At 40.0% G+C, this 17,019-nt stretch overlaps 1 protein-coding gene across 8 annotated transcripts in view; it reads right to left on the bottom strand.

Annotated features, from left to right (window-relative positions):
* Positions 1-12,552, bottom strand: part of LOC132107935 (zinc finger protein 536-like) — a 199,667-nt gene extending 187,115 nt beyond the window's left edge. Inside the window, exons 1-2 of one of the 8 annotated variants that reach the window (XM_059514296.1) lie at positions 12,209-12,552; positions 3,884-3,917 (exon numbers count right to left, since the gene is read on the bottom strand). The gene's annotated coding sequence lies outside the window, so the exon portion shown is untranslated. Of the gene's footprint in view, positions 1-3,883; positions 3,918-11,507; positions 11,636-11,668; positions 12,056-12,208 lie in introns of those variants that run through there. The other 7 variants (XM_059514330.1, XM_059514363.1, XM_059514305.1 and 4 more) reach the window with 7 other exon arrangements.
* Positions 12,553-17,019: the final 4,467 nt, after the last annotated feature.

Here is a 17,019-nt window from a genome sequence, read left to right as displayed (position 1 = left end):
TCCGAGATTACTCCCAACACCAAAAGTGGGGAAAGCGGGGATTCGGCAGCCAAGGCAAGGGGATGAAACAGAGGAGCATGGGATGGGGCAGACGCCTCGTGTGCCTTGATCAAACGTCCAGTCGAGGGGAGACAGACCCCTACGGCACCCATAGCACAAGTTCTTCTCTGGGATACAAACACATCCGGCTCCACGTATCAGTAGGCGATATATTCAGTACACGCCAGCATTCCGCACATGTACACACACAGCAATTTCACAATAAATCCCAAATTAGAGGGAAAGAAATAACAAAGTCCTCCCAAATAAAGGTGCTAACATGCAGACATAGCATGGGAGCAAAGCAAACAAACATTTCCGTATGCAATAACGCAAATACACACACTCCATTTTGGAGTAACAATGCTGCAGGTGCTGTTCAAGTCTAATGAAGACAAATAAACGTGCAAGAGTGCCTAGAAGTCACATAATAAAAAATAAAGATCAATACTTCTCAGAGGAGAATTATTAGCCAGCTTTGTGAGTTTTAGCCAAAAGCCTCTGGGTGTGATTTGTTCTGTCTCACTCATAACTTCCCTTTTTCACAGCAGACACAGAAACCCCACATCACATCTCTCTTTCTCTCCTTCTCTAGTGTGCACTCTGCTACGGCTGTGGTTAGGGTGCTCACTGAGGCGTTGCGAGTTAAGTGGCCTGCCCAGGGGGAGCGTGGAACTAGGCAGTGGCCCACCTGGGCCTTGATCCCGAGACCCCCTGCGGTCAGAGGTCCATCTCCTTAACCATTCCTTGGCGATGCTTCGCATTACCCCGGCCGTCCTCAGCCTCAAAAACCCAGCGCGGGAGGCCATTAATATAATCACAGGGATGTAGTGTGCGCGGGAGAGCCCTGAGGCTACGGCAATCAGTGGGGCTGAGTGAGGGCTAAGAGAGACTGAGGGGAGAGAGAGAGAGAGAGAGAGGAAGAAAAATATATAAACTGAGAAAACCTCCCATAGCTTCCACGTTCTGGAATAGCGTCGGATCATCATTCCTGGAGATGTGGGACGAGAGGGGGGCTGAGGTTTGCACTATAAAGGGGACCTCCCACGACGGAGAGCGGGAGATCGGGGGAAGGGGGGATCATGAATCTTCTCTGCTCAACCTTAAGCCTCTCTAGTTAGTTGATCTAAAGATGACTGGTCACAGTACCATCATCATGCAAATTTAAACAGAGATGATCTTTTAGCCGCCTGATGAGGGGTCCACACATACAGGAAAAGTGTTAATGATCAACACCAGTCCACAGGCCCCTTCCTCTGCATGAATCACATCATCGCCAGCTCGAATTGTTACGAAAGTCGCTCTCGCTCTGAAAAAAGCCGATATCCATAACGTTCTGATTAGCGTCATGAAATTAATTCACCCTTAAGCATCTTAGCGAAATCCAACCCACATTTAGGTATAAAAATCGAAACTATAAATATCGTGTTTATATTTAAAAAAGAAAATGTATTTTACACTGTTTATGTAAAATGCACAGCATGCTTTCAAATGCAAGCAGGAAACATTATGCCATCTTGTTTCCCCAAGAAAACTCCAGGCACAAAAGATTTGCTGTAAACATATGCTTCCAGTAATGTTCAGAATTTTTTCACTTCAAAAGGTTAACTCTTGTACTCGTTCACTTGACCTCGGGAAGTTAAGAAGGATGCTGGCGGTTGATCTGATGCAAAGAAGTCATGCATAAAAACTTCCAGAAGTGTAACTGAACTCTAAGCTGTCCTTTCTGAACATGTCTTCCTTTTCGTTGTTTTTTTCAGCCTCCAGTCGTGTTGTGTTTGGAGTGGATTGGATCGTCCACATTACCACAGGCTCATCTATACTGACAGCTTTATTTACAAAAACATGGGGAAGAGTAACAAGGCAAGTTACCCCACACTCTCTCCTTCACTCACTTAACTTAGCTTTCTCCCAATTACAACGATTGGCACAGACGCCATAACAAAAGAGATGAAACGGGCAACTTAAGAGACAGACAACAACACTTCGTGATCAAGACTGAAAAAAGGAGCAGGCGAGAGAACAAAAACAATAACAGACAAGAAAGGGGGAGAGGGAAAAGAAGCTGATTTGTGAAAACCGGCGGAGATGGTGGGAGATGTGTAATGGGTAAGTGTCAGCAGGAGGGGAGAAACACATCTTTAGACTTAAAAGGTGTGTAAAGTAAGCTGAGCATCGGGGGAATTCTCTCTGAGAGCCCCTTTATAATTCACCTCTGTATTAATGCAGATAAATAAAGGCAAATTCCCCAAAGTAAATACTGTTTAACTCTCACCTTCAGCAAGAGTTACTTAAAGTGCTTCTCACAGGACTGACAGCCCTCTACAAACAAAGCAACCAGGTGGCTGATTGTACGTGTATTTATGTCTACGGGATTTAAACAATGCAATAATTTCCATATAAAAGTAGGTAAACCCTCTACCACAAACACTACAGTAAGACACCACTGATGCTTTTATGATCGTATTATATTCTGTTTCACTGACATTCAAACATTTAAATTAAAGGGGGGGGGTCTGTGTGGGTAACTTTTGTATGAAAGAAACCAGACAGATAAATAATATTATTTATAATAATAAGAATTAAATAATTTTATAACAACAACATATTAATAATAATAATAATAATAACAACAACAATAATACAACCCATCTATTTAATGTGTGATATTCTCCTAAATTGAAAAAGTTTTGACCCCCTGATTTGGGCCTGGCCTTAACCTTTGGCAGAAATGAGCAGATATTAAAATACTTACATACTTAATATTTGTTCTGGGTTGGGGGGGGGGGGGGGGGGGCTGTAGGAAGGTCTGCATACTCATATGACACTGAGGGTCTGAAGATGTGGCAGTGCTGGTATGGCTAGAGGAGTGCAGGGTGGTTGACAGTCACAGAGGGCCATGTGTTCAAACCCTGGAACACTCATTAGCATTCGGGCCTATTTATTTACTTTAAGATCGCCCGAAAAAAAACAGCAAAACTCTATTAGAGGAGAGGAAAATGGTGTTTTAAAAGTTCTAGGTTGCATGGTGTTAAAAGTCACTAAATATTTACAAAGAGCCTTTTGGGGTGAAAGATGTATTTGTATTTAGAATATAAAACTGTAGAACGTCAACTAATGGACTGAGAAATAAGTAAAAGATGCTCAGTGTCTTCATAAAACTGAATTCATTTACAATCATTCATTAAAAAAAAACAATCATTTTGAATAATTTACAGTGTATTAATTCTATTCTACTGAAAGAAATTCCAATATTAAGGTCAGATATTGATTGATACGGCCCTGATGTGACCATGGTTCAGTTCAAAGTAGCAGGACAGACATGCAGTGGCATTAAAGAGCTTTGCAAACAGGCGGTCATGTCCCTGACTGATATCAGCACTGCCACACACAGATCTCTCACAGCCTGTTCAAGAGCACAGCACAGATATGTTAAATACATCACCCTCTCTCTCTTTCAACATCTCCCTCTCTCTGCCAGTGCCAGTGCTTTCCTCTTTCCCCTCCGTATGCCATCTCTCTCTCTCTCTCTCTCTCTCTCTCTCTCTCTGGTTAGGAGCTGCTAATTCACAGGGTCTGATCTGTCTGTAAGGCTGGAGACGCCAATGCTATCATTATCAGCCAATTCAGCCAGCCTTTAAATGGAGGAATCAGGAGACATTTGCTCTCATCCACTATCGCAATGACATCATTACTGGGAGAATCAACAGCACAAGCACTCTGACCGTGTGTTAGTGTGACTGTGTAAGTGTGTGCGTGAGCATGTGTGTGTGCGGTGTGTGTAAAACATAAAAGGGTCGTATTCGGGGGAAATTAGTGGGGAGTAAAAATAATATGAGCCTACCTGTGAGATACCAAGGACCGGGACACACTGTCAGCTGAAAGTTCCCAAGTGCTGAGCATGGACGGGGAAAAAAAAGAGGGAGAGAGGGAGAAGGAAAAAGAGAGAGTGGGTGAAAGAGTCGTTTGCACATAGAGGGTATTTTTATTTTTATTTTGTCACACACTCCCTCCCTCTTTTTGCCGCCCCTCTCCAACACTGCGCTAATAGCCACCTGTGAACCGTGCAGCCATATGATCCACTCCCAGTCCTCTGAAGTGGAGTCACCTCTGTGTTTTTCGGCCCCCTCCTCCAATGATAAATCATCATCGTTTAGCTAATATCCGTTTTTAACCTCTTTCCCTGATTAACAACACTCTTTCCTCCTGGATACAAACCACTCCTGCTACAGTGCAGCTAAATAGCTTGCAACCCCCCCCCCCCCCCCCCCCAACACCCCCACTTTCTTTTTCGTATATTCCTTTGCTCTTGCTCTCTTTTCTTCATTTTTGAAATTCTAGGTCCTTCAAACATAGGACAAATAACAATTCATTAACCATGACTGTCACGTCTGTTTGAAAGGGTCACTATCAGCATTTTAACCTTCAACTGCTCAAGAACAGGAAGAAAAGACAAGTGTATTTTAATTAACCAATAATAAAATATAAAAATAAAAAGTTGCAAATAAGCAAGAAACAGATGTTATGGATTACAACTTGTCTGGAAACTAAACATACTTGTGTAAAATTGTTGATTATGCACAAAGCTACAGAGATTAAAAAAATAAAAAAAGATAAGATGTTACGGCACCCCTAGTGGAGGGGGTAAGACAGAAATTCAGTCCAGGGGCGGACTGGCCATCTGGAGCACCGGGACTTTTCCCGGTGGGCCGCTAGCCAATGTGGGCCGGCCCACCCGGTACACAAATATATATATATATATATATATATAAAAAAAAATTATTTTTTTTTTTTTATTGACGGAAATCATAATATTACATTTCTTTTCTACGCAAATGGATGAGTGAGTCGATCGCGCAGCCAACAAGCGCGTTTTCGTCTAATTTAGAGAGAGACAGATTCATCTGGTACAGCGAATTTCTCTGAGCAGCAGGCCACTGTATACGTTCACTTAAAACATAACCAACTGTGTTTACGAAAATACTTGAAGAGACAATTATTTTGAAATAATTGTGTGTGTATTTGTTCATTCAGAAGTTACGATACCCAAAAGATGAATTAATTCTTTGTACGCGCATTGTCTGAAATGCTGCTCACAGCGCGTGCTTTGAACGAGTGCGCCCAAGCTTCGAACGCGCGCAAATTGTTTAAAAAAGTTGAATCAGCAAGATTTAGAAACAAGTGAAAACGATCAACTACGATAACATTTCACCCCTCCAAGCGAGTGAACAACGCGAATTTTAAATCGCTATTCACGATAGCCCGTCGGGAAGAGCAGTGATACATTTTGGAGCCCGACTGCAAAACACAATAGCCCCTGGACGTCGGGCTAGCGATTTTGCGAGCCCTGCACCTCAGATCTATCCAGTTTGTGAACCACTGGTTTCCACAATGTTTTCGTTAAACAAAATAAATGATTATTTTAAAAGATTTACTCAAGAGAATAATCTGTTCACGAATCGGATCATGAACTTATATTACCGCATATTCATGCATCTGTTAACTGAATGCAAAGTGTGAGTTCTAGGAGAATGTTTGTCTCGTGATGAACATGTATAGCTCACTAGGAGTCGCTAAATGAACAGCTGCAGCACGCAGGTTATCTTTTTTTTTTTTTTTTTTTTTTTCAAAGGAGGATCAGTTGCCCTATTGGTTAAAATCCCCAAACAGTATACTTAAATATCAAATAAATAAATTACATCAAAACAGGGGCGTTTGCATTTTGATGTGGTGGGCTGCTGTGGGCCAGAAAGTCCAGGGCCACTTTTTGGTCCCAGTCCGCCCCTGATTCAGTCTGTGCAGATCTGACTGGAAATTGTCAAAATATTTTCAGCAAAGGAATCCCGACATGCGAGCGGCTTGGGCTCTCCTACAAAGGACCCATCTTCCCTGAGTAACAAGTGGAGGGAATGAGTGCCGACAGAGAAGCTAAAATCCCTCAGGCTAAAGAAATCCAGCTATTGTAGTAATAACCCCCGAGACCTTGCTGAGTATGTACAGCTTTCAGAGGTACTTCTCATCCTATTTGTAGCTCCGCCAGTGATGTATGTGTGCGCGTGTGTGTGTACTGGTATGTGACGGGGAGTACATAACATAGGTCACTTCACCGCTCATGTGCTCCTTTAAACACACTCCTCTTTTTTTTCCATGTTCTCTTTCTTTTATTTATTTATTTATTTATTTTAGACAAGTGCAACTTCCCACCACAAATACTCACTGAGATTTGCCTATAATACTATAATGTTTTTTTTTCATCTCTCTTCTCATTTTTCTTTTCTTTTTTTTCTTTTTTGTTCCACAAGGCAAGTTTCATTAAAGATCCAATTATGCAAATCAGGTCCTGAAGAGCCAGTTGAATATGCAGTATAATAGTGTACCGTAATAGTTCAACACAATATACTGCATCTGAGGCAGATTTACGAGGCAACATAACTGCTTCGCCTCCGTCCTTTGGAGAAAACCTCTTGATCATAATTAAAGGTGCAGGGTTCCTCTTTATTTCTCAGATGCGTCCATTTTAACCAGGCTGCCCTCCAGGGGGCTGCAGTCCCTCACACTTAGGGTGGGTTGTGCACCCGTTGAGGTCATGACCTGGAAACAGTTCAAGGGTAGATGTTGTTAAACTCCCCCAATTATCTGGAGACATCTTGTAACAGAGATGCCCTCCGCTCCAGCGGCGGACCACCCACCCATCAGAGCTATCTGCCACTATTTTTGGTGCCTGTGCAGCGCTGCAAATATTTACCACTATTTTAAGAGCTCGGATTAGAATGCAAAACAACATAATAGCATGTGCTTACAGCCAGTGATTGACAGGAAGTCGCGTGTTTGCGCAAAACCCGTCTGCTGAGATGACATGGTTATAATTTTATGCTTCTCACTGACTCAAAAGCAAGCCATGTCAGATGGTGCCTTATAGTAAGGAATTAGTTGTTTGTTCATTTTTTTGTAAAAAATGTTAACTCAGCAGTAACCTCAATTACTAAAAATAAGATGCTAGGTTTAAAAAAAATAATAATATAAAAATGAGGTGTGGTCAGCTAAAAAGGAGTCCCATTTCTGGAAAATGAGTAACGCCGTAGCTGAAGGCTGACTGTGTCTCCCAAGGCTGTGTAAACCTGGCCGATTCAACACTCTCCATAATGACCACATGTCCCACAGCCTTTCTGTACACACTCGCTCTCTCGCTATCTAAAATGTGTGCAAGAGCATTAGCACGTGTGTGGTGTTGGAGGGCTGATTTTCGTCCACCCATTCCCTCTCCCACAGGAGAGAATTATGAGAAAGGGGGAAAAAACTTAGCATGATACGAAACATCCGCACACATCTGTTCAGCTCTGTCATCTGCGTTTAGGCTAACTTTAACTCTTAATGTATGCTTCCATTCCGGTGCACGATATTTCTCAAAGTGCCATTAGTCTATCTATATATTTTTCTCATGGAAAGTGCCTCTGGGTGGAGTAGAGCAAGGACCCCTCTCTCTCTCTCACTCTCTCTCTCTCTCTCTCTCTCTCTTGCTCCATAGACAGACAGACGCTCCTTCTGGTGGCACCCTGGCATGAGGCAGTGGAGACAAGATCATCCGTCACCACCTCATCTGTCAGGGCACTCTTTATTCTTAGATCACACACTGACTGACGTCTGTGATTAGCCCGCTCAAAAACTTCCACTCCTCTACCCGCTCTCCATCTCTCTCTGTCTGTTTCGAACGACAACGAAAAGCCTTAGAAATCATCACTCATTTATAAGTGACATGTGCATAACGAAATGTCCTTATTCCAGTATAATTATTTGTTAAATACAAAAGTTGACATCTGTCAGTAATCGAACATTCCCATTTATATTATGCTGAACTGTGTCTTCGGCTGTACACAGGCGGATATTGAATGACAGGGAATTATGCGCTTAATCAATCGGAAAGGACAGGCATAGGAGTAATGTGAGGCACTCTTTTCCTAAATGTACTTTCAGAGGATGTTTGATTCTATAGTGATCCTTACAGGACCACACCTGTAACTTTATACCAAAAATGTGGATGTTTGGAGATAATTTACAACAATGTGGGGAAAAATATTCTATACTTTTAAAAAAATAAAGGGGGGTTTCACCGCAATGCCACAGAACAGAGGTGCCCAAACTTTAAGCTGAATGGCCCAAAATAAAACTTGACTGAAAACTAAACATTTCATTATATACAACTATGTTATATTAAAATGTATCGTTTAAAAAAAGAAAAAAAAGGAAAATTAAAAATAATAATGCAAATATGTGTGTGTGTGTGTGTGTGTGTGTGTGTGTGTGTGTGTGTGTGTGTGTGTGTGTGTGTGTGTGTGTGTGTGAACACAAAAATATAAATTAGAAATGAAGATACTGTAGAATTCAATGGCATGTTTTCCCTCCTATTTTCATCCTCTCTCTTGTGATATGGCATTTGGAGGCAAATCAATAGTCATCAAAATCCAACAGTGGGCATTCATGCCATAGAAGGACCGATTTTGTGTTTCCCAAAGAACGTGTCTTTGTTTATTTGTTATTTTAGTTATATTAGAATATTGTAACTTTTTTCCTCTCTTAAGAACATTTTGTGCAATGGTAATGTTCCATGGATGTTAAAGGTTCTTTATAGTACCATCAACACCAATATATAAAAAACAAAAAAGTTAAATATTTAAAAATGTCATTAGGCAAAGATAGATTCTTTTCTCAAAAGTTAACATAACCTTCCTCATCAAGGTCACTAACGTTATATGGAAAGCAAACAGCATCATGTGAATGCCCTAACAAATAAATGTGCATTTCAGGATTCTTCCGGCATGAGGAGAAAGGCCTGAGAATTGAGAGGAAGGTAACGATGGTGAAGACGGGTGGAGGCGTGGGGTCGGTGTCTCCACAGCACATATCAATTAATACGTAAACGACATGGTCTTGTCTGCCATACTGTCCCCCATGAGTTGCCTGGCTAAGGCCCGGGCATCTGGAAGACAATTTCCTCCAATTAAAAGGAGCGGGAGGCATTTAAGTGTGGAATGGCTGTTTGATCGAGTCTTCAAGGCTCAAGCACAGATCCAGCCGGCTAAGCTGGAGAGTGACAGGCCTGGAGACAGAATGAGAGAGAGAGAGAGAGAGAGAGAGAGAGAGAAGGCTCATCTCTCTTGCCCTGCCCTCGGCTGTGGCGAGGGCTGGGGAGGTGCACCTCCACACACTGGGGTTACTGGTGACGGCGGCGGTGAGCACGCAGACCTAGGGACCCGCTAACGCTCTCGAACGCTGCCAAGTTCTGCCACACAACACACACTTTCCCTGCCGAATGAGTGCAAGACGCATATGTAAATGAGAGCGTACACACCAGGGAGGAGACATTTTGACAGGATTGGCTTGGTCTGTTTAGCCCCATCAGTTGCACTGGCAAAGTGTATTCACAAGAGTCTCCACAACACCCTCTCTCTCAATGCATTTAAACAAGTTTGATATTTTTCCTCCCCCCCAAAAAATGTTTTTGTCTCATAGATGATAAATGTCATGGGAGCATGATATACATTTTCAGCTGCTAATGTGTTTGCAAAGACAAAAAAATTAAATGAAAATACATATAATTAATAATAATAATAATAATTTTTATTTCTTTTTTTTAAACCTGCAATAAGCAATACTTGTTTTAACATCAACACCTCAACAACTGTGGCTATCCTGTGCTATCCCGTGTTATTATTATTATTATTTTGCTCATTAATAAATATTTTAAAAATAAAACATGTTAATTGGCATAAAAACTAGATTACAAATCAATATTGTAGTCCTGGAACAATTTTAGATTAGTTCATGATTAAATGCAATGAAATATTGCTGTTAAATAAATTTAACATTTCACATGATTTGATCACCTCAATTCAGATGGCCTCTCAATTACACCATGCATGACGATTTTCTCTCCCTCTCTCACTGTTTACAATAATCCATCATACTGTTTATTGATTGATTTATTTTAATCTAGAAAGGAGCTTACAAGGCTATATTTGTGGTCATGTTAATGCTGGCCTTTCAAATGAATTGTGTGGGATTCTGAAAAGAATGTGTGACTTGACTATAACACAAAGTCATTTCAAATCAGAGAAATGAAAAGAGCTGACAAAAATGTCTACGCCCAGACAGTATTACAGACATAATATCCGTTAAACAATGACAGTACATCTGTGCCGCCTGCTATCTGTCCCTTTCTATGAACAGTGAACCTAAAGAAAAAAAAACAATTCTTATTTTAACATAATGAAAGATGCAAAGGAACTAAAAGTGGCTGAATGAGTTTATATGTGAGTGTGTGTTTAATATTCTCCTCCTTAAGTAAAAGTTTTGGGTCATATCATATAAAGTGAGTAGATAAATCTGCAGCTGGATCTGAATGTATGAGACAGCAAATCAATTTTGCTTGATTTATGAAGACCTTTCATAAAGAATTGAGCACCTGACGTGCGCGCAATAGACGCGTGATGCAATGTGTCATTATATTTCTGACCCTGACAGTGTTATAATTTGTACCAATTACAAAACTATGCATAAAACAATACACTGAATAATTTGACTGAGTGTCGAAAAGCAGTCCACAATCATGCCAACATGCATTTGATCTTTACTTGAATTATTCTCGCACTCCCGCGCGCATTCCTATCCCAATCTCCAATTTTTACAACTTTCTTGTTCTTTCTTTTTTCCCCTCTTGATAAAACATAATTTCCCCAAGCGACAATGTTCCCAGCAGTCGTTCAAATCTCCATTTCCAGGGGAGATGTGCGTGTGTTTTTTCTTTCCGCAGATAAAAAGGTTTTTAAGTCTGATATGACATTTAGCCCTCAGTTGTTGAATGCCATCATAAGGCTTCTGTTCATAAGAGGTCGATCACAGCACAAAATGGCAGGTCTCACCGGCTCTTCCATCTCACAAGTTTTGACACATGCACCGGGTAACTTTGATCCTAATTCTCCAACCGATCTGTGTTTACTTCAGATGAAATCCTAAACGCAAAGCCCTTGGGGCTGAAGTGAGAAAGTTTGAGCAGAGATTTGAGGAAACTTTCTTACAGCTCCATATCTTTGCTTGGCCAGCATGAGCGGACCTGGTGCGCATCCCTGGAAAGCTTCTGTCCACCTCACTTTTAATAATGCACGATGTGTATTTACACTTAATTAATATACGTGTCCTTACAAGAGCCAAATATTAAATATAAAGCGTCCGTTTATTATTTTTTTTTTTCCTTTAGAGTAAGTTCATCTAAACGCGTGCAATGGCTTCCAGTAAACGCTTTCGATTATGAAGCCGTTTTATTATCTCACGTGACAACGATTTAGACAATATTGCATCTATTTCAAACAAATAGTGCAATATAATAATACACACACAACAGCATTAGCACAAACTGACTTTTAGAACGCGAATCGAGTGAAATCCATCCGCGAGCCCATAACTGATCTAGCCACTTCTTACCTTTAAATTCATCCGGGCGTCAGGACGCGTTGCGAAAGATTGTCTTCGTTGAATAATGAAGCATGTCCACATAACTGAGCTGATCAATTTCTCATACTGCTGAGGGGGTTAAAGTATATACACACACACAAACACATGCGCGCGCGCTTCGGACCTGTTATGTTCGTCCTCCCGCGAATCCGTTTCCCAACTGTTCCTCGCGCATCCCGAGTGATGAAAAAGCGCCTTTGAGTTTATTCTCGATAAAAACGCGTTCATTGATAGCGATCGGCCAGCATCACAAGACATTTCCCCTCATCTGTCTGTTCGGACTCCCCCTGGCTGGACGGTGAAAAGCATTACCGTTAAAACGATACTCCATTGTCGTCCATTCACAGAGAGCGGAGAGAGTCTTGCGGCATGTGATGGGACTAAAAGCTTGAACCCTTAATAAAACAGCCCCGGTGCACGGAATCTCATCTCGGATCGTCTGTTTCCCCCACGCGGAGAGACTCGAAGGCGAAATTCACTCCATCGGATCATCTTATTGACCTTGACTTCCTTGCAAACACTTATTAAAATCTGTCTATCCTCACTCACATTGTCAGCCCCGTTATTCAGACGAGGCGTAATTGGCTTTGATGCCTGTCGCCGTTTAAATAACACCGTGGAAAAACACTACAAATAGCTACAATTGAAAAATAAAGGCGCTTACCTTTTGGGGGAAGTATCTGAAGTCTTGTATCCTCGAGAAAAAGTCCAGTGAGGCGAGAGGAGAGCGCGAGCATCAGTCAGTATAAGAGAGAAGTAATGAGTGATAAAATGACGCTCATCTGCACTGTAACCTTGTGGCGTATTTAATGTAAATAAGCCGGTTATGTTGCACACAATCACACACACACACGTGCATGCACACAAACAGAAACCGGGCAAGACGGGAAGCGCTTTTTGCGCACTCTTATATGCTAACACAGGAGCGCATATATAAAACAAATGCACTTTATCAGTTTGTAAATATGAGATGAAATTGCCTCTCAGCGGGGCGCGTAGCCTAACCAACAACCTCCCTCTCCATCACAGAAAGAAGAAAAGGGTCCAGACAGCGGTCGAGACGCACTCAGAGACGTGGGAGAAGGTCCTCTGAAAGGGTACCTCGGTGAGGACATGAAACTTTTTTGGGGATGAACTTCAGCGCTCAAGCCGATGTTGCTTTTACGCGAAAGAGACGCAGAATAACGCAATTGTTCAGTGTCCCGGCAGTTGACAAAAGCTACGGATTCAATAAAGTCTTTCTTGTGGGATTATATAATGAGTATGTTGTAATTATGGGAGCGCCTTGGTAACAATAATAATAACAATACAAAAGTGTCCAGTGGGAATGCGCGTGCGTGTGACTGAAGAAAAGCACACGGATGCGAGACTGATTGATTATCGATCGGTTACTAGATTGTGCCCCAAAAATAAAATAAATAAATAAATAAATAAGGAAAAATAAATAAATAAATAATCTATTATAGTTAGGCACAGTCTCTAAGAAATTATTAATATTAATATACGTTCATGCAGTTATTTTACAGCAGGGCCTGTAATTAGAAAAAATCGAATCAATAGGACTGATCATGAATGATGTAGTGTGTTAGGGGCTGGTGACATCTAATGATACGGCGTATTTACACAGGCAGAACAAAACACTTACTTCTAACGTGATCCAGAGAACTGTGTTACCATGTGACAAGTTGCAAAGTGGAGGCTTTTCCTCTTTCTCTTTCTGCTTCACTACACAGTTGTGTGTTTGTGATGTTAAGTGTGTTCAAAGGAGCATTAATCGTTATTAAATCCCAAAGGCAAAGGCTCGCCTTCTCTTTATTTTCTTTCCAGACAAAACACACGTTTTAAAAGATAGCACATTCATTATTCACTATGAAAATCAGATTCCCATGCTGCCCCTTAAACGCTCAGGAATTCAGCCCGCATTATCCAGTCTGATGTGTATGAAATTCCTTTTTGAACAAATTCCAAAATAAAAGTTGTGCCTCTAAAGAAATTAGCATAGCCATCCCATCAATAATATCGCTATCTCTATGGGAATGATAGCGAAAGCAGTAGGGGTGTTCCTTTACTCAATTCTTCATGGATTCTCTGTTTCTTTTGAACTTGTTTTAGCAAGTCAAGTGATTCTTTATCGGTGACAGGCCTGACAATACACGAAGAGGACGGGAAAGCAGGTCAAAAGGAAGTTGCCATATGGACTTCAACATGCACTTTCCTAATAATATAAGGGCAGAGATCTGCAGCACAGGCTGAGTGTTTATCGCGCTCTCTATTTATCCTTTATTTTTGAGTGCTTGGGGTTAAATAAAGTTGAAGACGTGTTGTGGATAAAGTGGGGCAGCTGTATTCTTGTTAAAGTGAATCGCTCGTCTTTGTTTCTTGTCTGTTTACTTCTCCATGGCGTTTACGCTTACAAATAAATGTGGATACGTTCGGTTTGACTGCTATCCATTTTATGGATTTTGGTGCAAAATCAAGAGAATATGGTAAAATTGTCACGTTGTCTGCTGTGTTTGGAAGGCCAGCATTCGAGATTGATCATTTTGTCTCCGCAAATATCAACTTGTAACAGGAACCAAAAGGTCGCAAGCTCCTGACGGCTCGAGTCGAGTCACGTGACTCCTGACTGCCCGCGAACAACAGGTGCACCGGGGAGGAGAGAGGACTCATGGCATCTTTTCTTCTTCTTTTTTTCTTTTTTTTTTTGTAGTCCTTGTCTTGCTGAAAGATGATGCTTATAGTGAATCAAGTGCAGTCAATTGTGGTGTAATGTTTCTTTATTTTTTGTGTGTGTAAAATATCGCATACTATGCATATGGCATACTGATTGCACTATATTTTCACTGTTTTTTTTTTATTTTATTTTATTTTATGTAAAATAATTTTCTAACTGTTTTATCAGTTAGAATTTTTTTACTGTTTTATCAATTTGAAATAAGTAAAATTTTTAAATAATTGTAAAAGTTTTAAAATTGCTTGTTTTATTCTTGTTATTTTTCTTCATTATTATTTTACTTTCTTTTATGTAAAGCACTTTGAATTACCATTGTGTACGAAATGTGCTATATAAATAAACTTGCCTTGCCTTGCCTATGTGCATACTATTAATTATGTTAATTATTTATTTATGTAAATTAATTAATTATTAATAGTATGCACATAGTACATATTATATTTAGTAAATGAGAATATATATCAACAATATGTATTGATATATATGATAATTTCCTAAATATACGTTTATTTAATAAATACACACACACACACACACACATACAAAGTACGTCCTTGACAAAAGACATTCATGAGCTTTTTTTATTCACATCACAAGTTTAGCTTAAAAATCAAAATAGGCCAATGTGAATGCTTAAGCAAAAGTTTATATTTTAAGTGCTTTATATTACAACTAAATCCTTTTCACCACCATTTATTTATTTATTTATGATTCAACTACTTCAGTGTAAATGGTCATTCAGTGTGACAAAATCATTATTAAAATACAAAAAAGAAAAAGAAAATAAACACGCCACGTAAATTCTCAGCAAATATAGGTTAATGAAGAATGTATATAATAATTAAGAAATATTTAAGAATGTTATGTTTTATATAGATTTAGATCACACTCCAGGACGTTGACATAGTCAGTCAAGTAACTTAAACTGTGTTTCTTTTTGTTTGTGTCAGATTGTAAATATACAAATAATGATATTTCCTGCAGTAAACCTGAGATTTGTGTGCTCATGAATCATGCTCACGTAGCATTACTGCTTCACTAAAGTTGGACTACAGTTATTTTTGTGACACTGAAAAAGCAGTTGTGAGTAATATACTACTCGGAGAGTAACCCACATGGTTTGTTTATACTATTAGACCAAGACCACACACGTCCAGTGTAAATATTTCAAGACATCAAAGTACATGCAAACACTGCACATTTTATTTTCAATACATGCTCATAACGGTTAACAAAGTGTCAACCACAGAAAAAAAGAATGACTCAAGGTTCGAGCAGTTATAAGGAAAGATAAAATGGTCATGGTTTGGTATGATAGTGTCTCCAAAATTCTTTCTGACAGGAATTTAAGTATGAGCCTATCAGCACTGTGTCTGGTATCCATCCAAAACAGTAAGCCTCTAAAACACACATGCCAGTGTTCAGGAAAAAAAAAATACATATGAAGATGTTAGTCTCTCCATCTATCGGCCTGAAAGAAGCTATTTAGCATCTTTTAGCAGATTTCCAGATATCCAGAATACAGAAGTTTATCAAATTAATTCAGCGGAGCAATGACCAAGGAAGTGATGTACTCCTCAACCACAAAGCGAGAGAGAGAGAGAGAGATGGGAGATATGTGGGGCGAGTGTCACTTTAAAACAGAGCAAATAAATGACTGCATAAGCATTTTATCCAGGAGCAGCCTGATGGTTGCTGTGCCTAGTTTATATCTACATACAAACACACCAGAATGGTTTTCTCATATGGAAGAAGGGGAGGGGGGCTACATTACTTTTTAAATTGAGTTTCTCAGAGCATAATCTGTTCCAGGTCTTTGATGAAGAAATGTTCTCAAAGTATCACAGTGACTGATTTAATGAGAAGCGAGTGAGCACAATTTCAAACAATCTGATTTTCTGAACCTTCTGTGACTCTAAACTTTTAAAATTGCACTTAAGGATCACATCAATTACTCTTTAAAGTATGACATCGGCTAACTAGGCGCACTAGCATAACAAACACACGCTATGGCGTATTTACTTCATATCCTCTCATCAGGATCTGATACATTGGTCCCTTATGTGAGCCTTCTGCGAAGCTCTCCCAACTCCATTACTGTTTCCCTTTCTCTTCAGCGAGGGGTGGAATACATGTGTGGCAGATCAACAAGTCTGACGATGATTTAGTCAAATATTACGGAGGCAAATATTTAGAGCCCACTTCTAGGTTTTCAGCATCTGACGAGACTCTACGTTTGTACGTTCTCCATATTCTTCAGGCCACAGTTTAGATAATGCTTTTGAACGCTGCTACAAACTCCCACACAGCGTTGACGAACTGAGAGAAGTGTATAATGTATATGACTGATAACTGGACCAATGCTAATTTAAATCATCTGAATCGATGTCTGGCTGGGGAAAAAAAATCTAAACCAAAACATCTGACTCAAATTGATTACTGAGAATGTTGAGCATAATAGATTTAATAATGATTATGTGCTTAAAATATTCATTACTCGTATATCTCTTACTAAAGCCAGTGTTTGAGAGTTTACTTGACAAGAAGAGCTATGACACAAAAACAAACAACATTAGCAGTGGGAAAAATTAGCCGGCTAATCAGTTTCTTAGTTGCTTCATTACAACTTTGGCTTTTCTTAAGCTTGGTCTTGAGACTCGGAAAAGCAAATGACTGAACGTTGACATGGGACCATTCCAAAATTATTATTATCATTTTTTTTACTTCACAATGAAAATAAC

Source organism: Carassius carassius, chromosome 2 (assembly GCF_963082965.1).
Source record: "Carassius carassius chromosome 2, fCarCar2.1, whole genome shotgun sequence".
NCBI lineage: Eukaryota > Metazoa > Chordata > Actinopteri > Cypriniformes > Cyprinidae > Carassius > Carassius carassius.
The sequence above is the reverse complement of the archived record's forward strand: the minus strand, read 5'-3'. Positions and strand labels throughout refer to the sequence as shown.